Source organism: Arachis duranensis, chromosome 10, assembly GCF_000817695.3.
Source record: "Arachis duranensis cultivar V14167 chromosome 10, aradu.V14167.gnm2.J7QH, whole genome shotgun sequence".
Taxonomy (NCBI): Eukaryota; Viridiplantae; Streptophyta; class Magnoliopsida; order Fabales; family Fabaceae; genus Arachis; species Arachis duranensis.
In genome coordinates, this window is record NC_029781.3 from 14,897,017 (window position 1) to 14,906,817 (window position 9,801).

General features: G+C 44.4%; 1 pseudogene; it reads right to left on the reverse strand.

Moving 5' to 3' along the window:
* LOC107469224 (protein ROH1-like) overlaps positions 1-9,801 on the reverse strand; it is a 47,159-nt pseudogene that overhangs the window by 2,100 nt on the left and 35,258 nt on the right.

Sequence of the window (9,801 nt, forward strand, 5' to 3'; positions counted from 1 at the left end):
TGGTCTTCTTAAGCTTTTCCCGCCAAGGCATTCCCCAAAAATGGGATCCCCAACCAACTCCACGCCTAAGTCACGTGGCTTCTTAAAAAAAAAATCACATTCGAACATCGGCGCGCACGCGCAAGGTACGCGCGCGCGCCACAGATGCATTTTGAAATGTACGCGGAGGCGTGACGTACGCATGCGCGCCCAAGAAGATCATGGCTTAGCCGCTACGCAAGCCGACTCGTGGATCGACTCTTGGCTTCGGCTTCTAGTTATTCTATCCACGCGGACGCATCAAGTGCGCGCACGTGCCCATGCTGAGATTTCCAAGGCTTAATTCTCTTGCTCCCTTCCTTTGCTCCCATCCTCCTTCTCTCTTCCGGTCCATCCCTGCCCTATATTCTGAAACCACTTAACACACGAGTCACGGTATCGAATGGCATCAAGAGAAGATTAGAAATGTATCTATTTTAGTGCAAAATAAGTATGTTTTCATCCATGGGGCAAAATTAGGAAAGGAATGCAAATTCTTGTATTTTCATGCAGAAAGTGTGTGGAATCATTGATAAAACCCCTGAAATCAGCACAAGATAAACCCTCAAAATGGGGTTTGTCAACCTCCCCACACTTAGATTCTAGCATGTCCTCATGCTTAGAGAAATGTAAAAGAAACACAGAAGACCGAGGGATCACAAAAGTATAAGACTCATGAAGTGCAACCTACTTATATGAATGCAACTATGACTAGTGCTATTTCCTACTTGGTTAGGAACAAATCAACCTTCCCATGACATATGCGAGCATATGGGACACAATGGTGGTCAAGATATGGGACTTGCCAATTTCTAAGCATCAAATGCGGTATATGCAACCTTGCATGAGGAATGCTCGTGAGAACCGGGAATCAAGGAATTGAGCATCGAACCCTCACCGGAAGTGTTTACACTCTAACCGCTCGGTGTTTGGGGTTGATTCACTCAATTCTCCCCTAATCATGCTTTCCAAGATTTGTTTTTCTTCTAACAATCGACATATATTTCATGTATGCATACAAGTATCATGAGGCCTTTTCTTTGGTTGTAATGGGGTTAGGGTTAAGGTAGGATGCATATTTGGTTAAGTGAGCTTGAGATTTGAATCTTTGATAAGCTTAGACTTCCCACCTAGCCTACGACATCCTATACAATTAAGTTCTAACCCAACTATCCATTTTTCACTTTTTCACATACTCATGTATTTCCTTTTCATTTCACAACACTTATGCATTGACTTTATTGAGCTACACTTTGCTTTGGGGCATTTTGTCCCCCTTTTTTTTCTTTCTTTCTTTTTTTTTCTTTTCTATATTTTTTTCTTGTCTTTTGCATATTTATTTCTTTTCTTTTCTTCTCTTTCTTTTTATATACAAGAACATCAATGCATAAGGTTTTACATTTGATCAATACATGAGTATATACCCAATTCCCAATATTTTCAATAACAATACAAAATTACCCTTTTATTCACCCAATGTCCCAAGGTTCCCACACTTGAATGATACTCACACACTCTAGCCTAAGCTAATCAAAGATCCAAATGAGGACATTTGTTGTTTTTCGCTTTAAGGCTTGTAATGTGCTAAATTAAGAACAAAGTGGGTTAATTGAAGGCTCAAATTTGGCTAACAATGGAAGATAAAAGGTAAGGCCATTTGGGTGAGTGAGCTAATGAAATGATGGCCTCAATCATACAAATGCACGAATACACAAAATAATGGACATAAAGAATCAAACAAATCAAGGATTACAATCATAGAAAGAGAATAATGCACACAAGAAGGAGAATAAGTGGTTATAGAATGTAACCACGCAATTAGGCTCAAAACTCACTAGCTTGTGTTCTTAACTCAAAACCCATGTTCCAAAATATAATTCTTCATGCAAATTTGGCATCAAAGTATTTTAAAATTGGCAATGCCACGGTTGTCCCAAAGTATTAGTTTCCTAAGAAAGAGTTTCATTGTTCCAACCAAGTAGACTTATCATGCGAATGGTGCCAACTAAAACCTAATCATGCAACCTATCCTAATTATGATGGAGTTCAAGGAACAAGAATTTATTCGGGTGTTACCTACGGAGATCGGTCGGTCGACCTCCCCACACTTAAAACTTAGCACGGTCCTCCGTGCTATAGGTTAGGCGCAGTGGGTGGTCGAGTCCTGAGTGCCCATCATCTCCAATGTCATCGGCATCTCCGCTTGAAGTCGCGGTGGATGTGGAGATATCGGGCTCCTCCATAGGTGGTGTGACTACACTTAGAAGTTTCTTCACATGAGCATATCGGCGTTGGTTACGCCTCTCATAACGGTCCAATTTCTTGTGAAGGTCTTCAAGGCGTTGAGTGGCTGACTTTTGTGGTGTAGATGATGTGGTAGTGTTGCTTGTTGGTGTGGGTAATCCAAAGTCCTTGGTGAGTTCCGGGGGCTTGAGGCACCTTTTGGTCGGAATGACATCTCCTTCGACTGGAATTGAGGTTCTCCTATCCTTTGCCTCTCGGTTGACGCCGGCCCTTGCAACCAATTCGGTCACCATAATGGGAAATGGTAGGTTTCTTTTGGCATGAATGCGCCCCATGGATTGGCGAATGGCATGCGAAATGTCGACCGGTTTCTCGGTTAAGATGCACCATATCAATAAGGCAAGCTCGGCGGTAATGGATGACCCATGGGTGCTCGGGAGCACGTAGTGAGCTAAAATTTGGGCCCATGCCGTAGCTTCTTGAGTGAGGTATCGGGCATCCAAACCCTTTGGTCGTCGCTTTATGGTCCCCCGAATCCAACATGCGTCGGGTAAAGCAATTATGCGGAGGATAGCGCTCCAATCGAACGCACGGTCATCACATGCTGTCAAGACTTCTTGGTAAGCATCATAGTGACCTGTCAATGGCTCAATCCCAAGGACCTCTCGGATGGTGTCCACTGTGACTGACACTTGCTTCCGGCGCACAAATACCGATGTGAGAAGGGGTGAGTGGTAGTTGGAATAGAATTCCACCACCCATGAGAGATTAGCCTCCCTTGGTTGCCTCAAGAGGAACCTCCATTGTCTCCGGTCAATGTGTGGCATCACAATCGAGTTAAGATGAGCCGGTAGGACTAGAAGGGGCTCCGGGTGGTAGTTCCTTTCAATCATTCTTGAGTAAACAAGTTCGCAGTAGCGGTTGGGGAACTTGTTTGAATCTTTTGGAGGGTTGTCCTTCTCGAGAACATCAACGGGACCCTTAGTCTTCTTTAAGAGCGGCTTGGCCGTTAGTTCTCGGTGCGCTTTAGTGGAAGCTGGCTTCTTCGGAGCCTTCCCTTTATCCTTTCTGATGACCATCCTGTGATAGCAAAGAAAGGGGATAACATCAAACCCAAAGAAGCGTAAATAAATGTGATGATGCAATGAAAGGTTATGCCATATAGTGTAGGAATCATTATTACATGACAGCTGCAACATGTAGTAAGATAACATGTGAAGAGCAAGGCAATTCATTTGCATGTGGTACAAGGGTAGTAGAAGCATGCAAGTAAGAAGCATGAGAAGCATATACCCTTAAATATCTAAAATGGGAAGCAAGTTGAGAAAAAGTGAGTGAATGGATTAGAGAATGTGGGGATGTACGCAAAAGTGACTAGTTGAGAGGCAATGTAGTCAAAGTGAACTCAAAACTCAAGTATGCCTTTCGTCGAACACTTGGCGTGCATCCTTGTTATAGTGTGTGATTGAAGGTGAAAGCAATGTAACATTCCACAATCCATTATCAATGACTACAGTGCACAGTGAGTGTAAGAGAAAACAAGTAACACATCTCATTTACCAATGCAAGAGAAGTTGAGACCCAGATGCCAATGAAGAGTTAGATTGAAAAAGAAAAACACCCTAAGGAAGTAACTAACTAAAAAAAAAGAAGAAGAAAAGGAAAGAAGCTAACTAGAAGAAAATGAAACTAAATGATTAAGAATCAAAAGAGGTAGGCGGAGTAAGAGGGTAGCTTAGTATAGTACTTGAGAGATGGAAGAGGATATGGAAGAAGAAGTTGTAGAGTGGGGTGATGGAGGGTGGAGAGGGGTGATGTAGGGCCACCGGAGGTAGGTGGTGGGAGGTGGTTGACTGGAAGAAAAGGTGGTAGTAAGTGGATGGGTAGTAGAGAATGAGAAGAGGAGGGTAAGAAGAAGAAAAATGAAGGGGGGCAAGTAGGCTCCCTTCTTAAGTTGGCGTCGATCACCCGCGCGTGCGCGCACGATGCGTGCTCACGCGAAGGGGCGAGGAGGAGTGAAAGTGCGCGCGCGTACGCTGCGCGCACGTGTCCATGCGGTTGGGCTGGTAGCTCAATGGTGGCATAGAGGAGGCACAACTCTCTAGACGAGGTACCAGAAGTTGGCGACAGGGTTGACGGCGCGCACGCGCACTGTGCGCGCACGCGTCAACGGGGGTATGCCCCCGGCATGATATCGGCCTGGGGTGGGCCTAACTCTCTGTGGAGTGGCCTAGAGGAAAGTGCAAAACCAGGGACGCGGGCGCGGCGAAGGCGCACGCGCGCACCTTGTGTTGGTAGTGTATGGACGCGTGCGTGCCAGGTGCGCGCACGCGGCAGAGGTGCTGGGCTGGTGGCTTAGTGCGGGCCCGAGAGTGGCTTAACTCTCTGGAATATGTACCAGGGGTGCAACAAAGTGATCGACGCGGGCGCGCACAGTACGCTAGCGCGTCGATCTGCAGATTTCGCCCAAGCGCGTACGCGTCATGTGCGCGCACGCGCGAGTTGCCTATGCTTCAGGCATGGTGCTGGCTTGGTGTGGGCGTAACTCTCGGGTGAATATATGGAGGGGTGTTTTTTCGCAACCCATGCGTCCGCACACAGTGCGCGTTCGCGTGGGTTGTCGCCAAATGCCTCAAGGGCGCGCACGCGCCAGGTGCGCGCACGCGCAGAAGGGTGCTTTTTCAAAATTTTGCATGATTTTGCACCACTTATGACATTCCAACCCCCCAAACAGCCACTTCAGTACTATAGTAAGGCGTTTTAACTTGATAAACTACCAATGAACTCAACAAATGAAGCAGAATTAGGATTGAAATCTAACTATCAACATGAAGTCAAGTGTTAAGCTAGTGTCAATCAAAGAATGATGCAATGGCTATATACAAAGGAAGATCTTACCATGGTGGGGTGTCTCCCACCTAGCACTTTTGTTTACCATCCTTAAGTTGGACTTTCAATAGCTCAAAGTTCTTGTTCAAGAGGTGCATCCCTCAAGAGGAATACTTCAAATTCCTTGGAGTTCTTTCTTTGCTCACCATGGTACAATTTGAGACGGTGCCCATTTACCTTGAAAATTTCCGGACTTGATGGATGGCGCAAGTGGTAGACCCTAAAAGGTTCTACCTTCTCCACTTGGTAGGGTCCATCCCACCTTGATCTAAGCTTTCCGGGTAGTAATCTCAATCTTGAGTTGTAAAGGAGAACTAGGTCACCGGGTCGGAATCCTCTTCTCCTAATGTTCTTGTCATTGATGGCTTTCAACTTTTCCTTGTAGAGTCTAGAGTTGTCATAAGCTTCTAATCTTAAGCATTCCAATTCAACTAATTGAAGCTTTCTCTCTACTCCGGCTCCACCCAAGCTCATATTACATTCCTTTATTGCCCAATAAGCTTTGTGTTCGATTTCTACCGGTAAGTGACATGCTTTACCATATACAAGCCGAAAGGGGCTCATGCCAATAGGTGTCTTGTAAGCTGTTCGATAGGCCCACAGTGCATCGGAGAGTTTAGTGCTCCAATCCTTCCTATTCTGCTTCACAATCCTTTCTAACACATGCTTGATTTCCCGGTTAGAAACTTCGGCTTGGCCATTTGTCTGAGGGTGGTAAGCCGTGGCGACTTTGTGTATGATGCCATATCTTCTCATGAGGCCTTCCATTTTTTTGCTGCAAAAGTGGGATCCTTGGTCACTTATGATTGCTCTTGGGGAGCCAAAGCGACAAATGATATTGTTCCTCACAAAAGAATAAACAACATGAGCGTCATCCGTTCGGGTGGGGATTGCCTCCACCCATTTTGACACATAATCGACGGCTAACAAGATGTAGAGAAAGCCATTGGAATTTGGAAACGGTCCCATGAAGTCGATTCCCATACGTCAAAGATTTCACAAAAAAGCATATTTTGTTGGGGAATTTCGTCCTTCTTGGAAATATTTCCAAATCGAATGCATTGGGGACAAGAGTTGCAATAGAGGGAAGCATCTTTGAGAAGAGTTGGCTACCAAAATCCGCAATCAAGGACCTTTCTTGCCGTTCTTTGGGGGCCATAGTGGCCACCTCCTTCGGAAGCATGGCAAGCGTCCAAGATTGCTTGGAATTCGGTTTGAGGTAGGCACCTTCGCACTATTTGGTCCGCTCCACACCTCCACAAATAAGGATCGTCCCAAACATAGTATTTGGATTCGTTTTTCAACTTATCCTTTTGATGTTTGCTAAGATTGGGAGGGAAGATGCGTGAAACCAAGTAGTTTGCTATTGGGGCATACCAAGGAACTACTTCCGAGATTGTGTGCAAACCATCTAGAGGAAAAGAGTCATTGATAGGAGTGGTGTCGCCTTTTGTGTGTTCGAGGCGACTTAAATGGTCCGCCACTAGGTTTTGGGAACCACTCCTATCTTTGATCTCCAAGTCAAATTCTTGTAACAAAAGCACCCAACGAATTAATCTCGGTTTTGATTCCTTTTTGGTCAACAAATACTTAAGTGCTGCGTGATCCGAGTACACTACAACCTTGGAACCAAGAAGGTAGGCTCGGAACTTGTCCAAAGCAAAAACAATGGCTAGGAGTTCCTTTTCGGTTGTAGTGTAGTTGGATTGGGCACCGTCTAATGTTTTGGAAGCATAAGCTATGACATAGGGGTTCTTACCTTCGCGTTGTGCTAACGCGGCTCCTATTGCATAATTTGAGGCATCGCACATGATTTCAAATGGTTGAGTCCAATTTGGTCCTCGCACAATAGGGGCTTGTGTCAATGCTACTTTAAGTTTGTCATATGCTTCCATACATTCTTTGCTTAGCTCAAATTCAGTGTCCTTTGTAGTAATCGAGAAAGAGGTAGGGCCACCTTGCTAAAGTCTTTGATGAATCTCCGGTAGAATCCTGCATGTCCAAGAAAAGAGCGGACTTCCCTCTCAGAGGAGGGGTAAGCTAAACTAGATATGACATTTATTTTTGCCGGATCTACAGAGATGCCTTCTTTGGAGACTATGTGTCCCAAAACAATGCCTTGTTTGACCATGAAATGACATTTTTCAAAATTTAAGACAAGGTTTGTTTTGGTGCATCTCTCTAAGACTTTTTCAAGGTTGCCTAAGCAATGATCAAATGAGTCACCATACACGCTAAAATCGTCCATAAAAACTTCCATACATTGCTCTAGGAAGTCTGCAAATAGGCTCATCATGCATCTTTGAAACGTTGTCGGTGCATTGCATATAAGCTCATCATGCATCTTTGGAACGTTGCCGGTGCATTGCATAGGCCAAATGGCATACGCTTGTAAGCGTACGTTCCAAAGGGGCAAGTAAATGTGATTTTTTCTTGGTCCTCCAAAGGGGCAAGTAAATGTGGTTTTTTCTTGGTCCTCTAGAGCAATGTGAATTTGGAAGTATCCGGAATAACCATCAAGAAAGCAATAATATGATTTACCGGCTAGTCGATCAAGCATTTGATCAATGAACGGTAGTGGGAAGTGATCTTTTCTTGTGGCCGCATTCAACCTTCGGTAGTCTATGCATACTCTCCAAGAATTTTGCACTCTTGTCGCTATAAGTTCACCACTTTCATTTTTGATTGTAGTCACCCCGGACTTCTTTGGCACTACTTGGATCGGGCTTACCCACTCGCTATCCGAGATGGGATAGATGATGTCCGCTTCAAGTAGCTTAGTGATTTCTTTCTTCACAACCTCAAGAATAGTTGGATTAAGTCTCCTTTGAGGTTGTCGGACCGGTTTTGCTCCTTCTTCAAGAAATATGCGATGCTCGCATACTTGGGGGCTTATTCCCACTAGATCTGCCAAAGTCCACCCGATTGCCCTTTTGTTTTTCCTCAATACATTTAGCAGTTTGTCTTCTTGTTGAGGGGTTAACTCTTTTGCAATTATCACAGGGAGTTCTTGGGCTTCATCAAGATATGAGTATCTTAAATGGGGTGGTAGTGGCTTCAATTCCATCTTCTTTTCATTCTTTGAAGTTTCAGTTTTCGGATGGTTTGTATGGTGTGTGGTGTTCAATTTGCTTGGATCTTCGTTTGCTTCTTCAATCATGTACTTCTCATCTAACTTTGCAAGGTGCACTTCGGCAACCATGTTATCAATTGGGTCACACCGGAATAGAGAGTGATTCTCCGGCGGATGTTTCATTGCTTCCTCTAGGCTGAAACTTACGACTCTCCCGTCTATTTCAAATGAATAGGTTCCCGAGTAGGCATCTAGCTTAAATCTAGAAGTTCTCAAGAATGGTCTTCCAAGTAGGATAGACGATGCTTTCTCGGTTTCGCTTGATGGCATTTCAAGGACATAGAAGTCAATTGGAAACTGGTGCACGAATTTTTTTGCAATTCCGCACAACTAACCAGCAAGTGCACTGGGTCGTCCAAGTAATACCTTACGTGAGTAAGGGTCGATCCCACGGAGATTGTCGGCTTGAAGCAAGCTATGGTTATCTTGTAACTCTTAGTCACGATATCAATAATTATCAGGATTGATTGTAAAAAGCAAAAGAACATGAAATAAGTACTTGTTTTGCAGTAATGGGAAACAGGTTGAGGTTTTGGAGATGCTCTATCTTCTGAATCTCTGCTCTCCTACTGTCTTCTTCTTCAAGCACGCAAGGCTCCTTCCATGGCAAGCTATATGTAGGGTTTCATCGTTGTCAATGGCTACCTCCCATCCTCTCAGTGAAAATGTTCAACGCGCTCTGTCACAGCACGGCTAATCATCTGTCGGTTCTCAATCGAGTTGGAATAGAATCCAGTGATTCTTTTGCGTCTGTCACTAACGCCCAGCCCTCAGGAGTTTGAAGCTCGTCACAGTCATCCAATCCTTGAATCCTACTCAAAATACCACAGACAAGGTTTAGACCTTCCGGATTCTCTTGAATGCCGCCATCAATTCTAGCTTATACCACGAAGATTCTGATTAAGGAATCCAAGAGATATCTACTCAATCTAAGGTAGAACGGAGGTGGTTATTAGGCACACGTTCATAGTTGAGAATGATGATGAGTGTCACGGATCATCACATTCATCAGATTTAAGAACACGTGATATCTTAGAATGGAAGCAAGCATGATTGAATGAAAAATAGTAGTAATTGCATTAATCCATCAAGACACAGCAGAGCTCCTCACCCCCAACCATGGGGTTTAGAGACTCATGCCGTAGGAAGTACACAAAGAAACGTGTAAAGTGTCATGAGGTCCAGATACAATGTCAAAATATCCTATTAATAGTGAACTAGTAACCTAGGGTATACAGAAATGAGTAAATGACGTAAAAATCCACTTCTGGGTCCACTTAGTGTGTGCTTGGGCTAAGCATTGAAGCTTTCATGTGTAGAGACTTTTCCTGGAGTTAAACGCCAGCTTTCATGCCACTTTGGGCGTTTAACTCCAATTTTTATGCCAGTTCCAGCGTTAAACGCTGGGAATTCTGAAGCTGATTTGCAACGCCGGTTTGGGCCATCTAATCTCGAGCAAAGTATGAACTATTATACATTGCTGGAAAGCCCAGGATGTCTACTTTCCAACGCTGTTA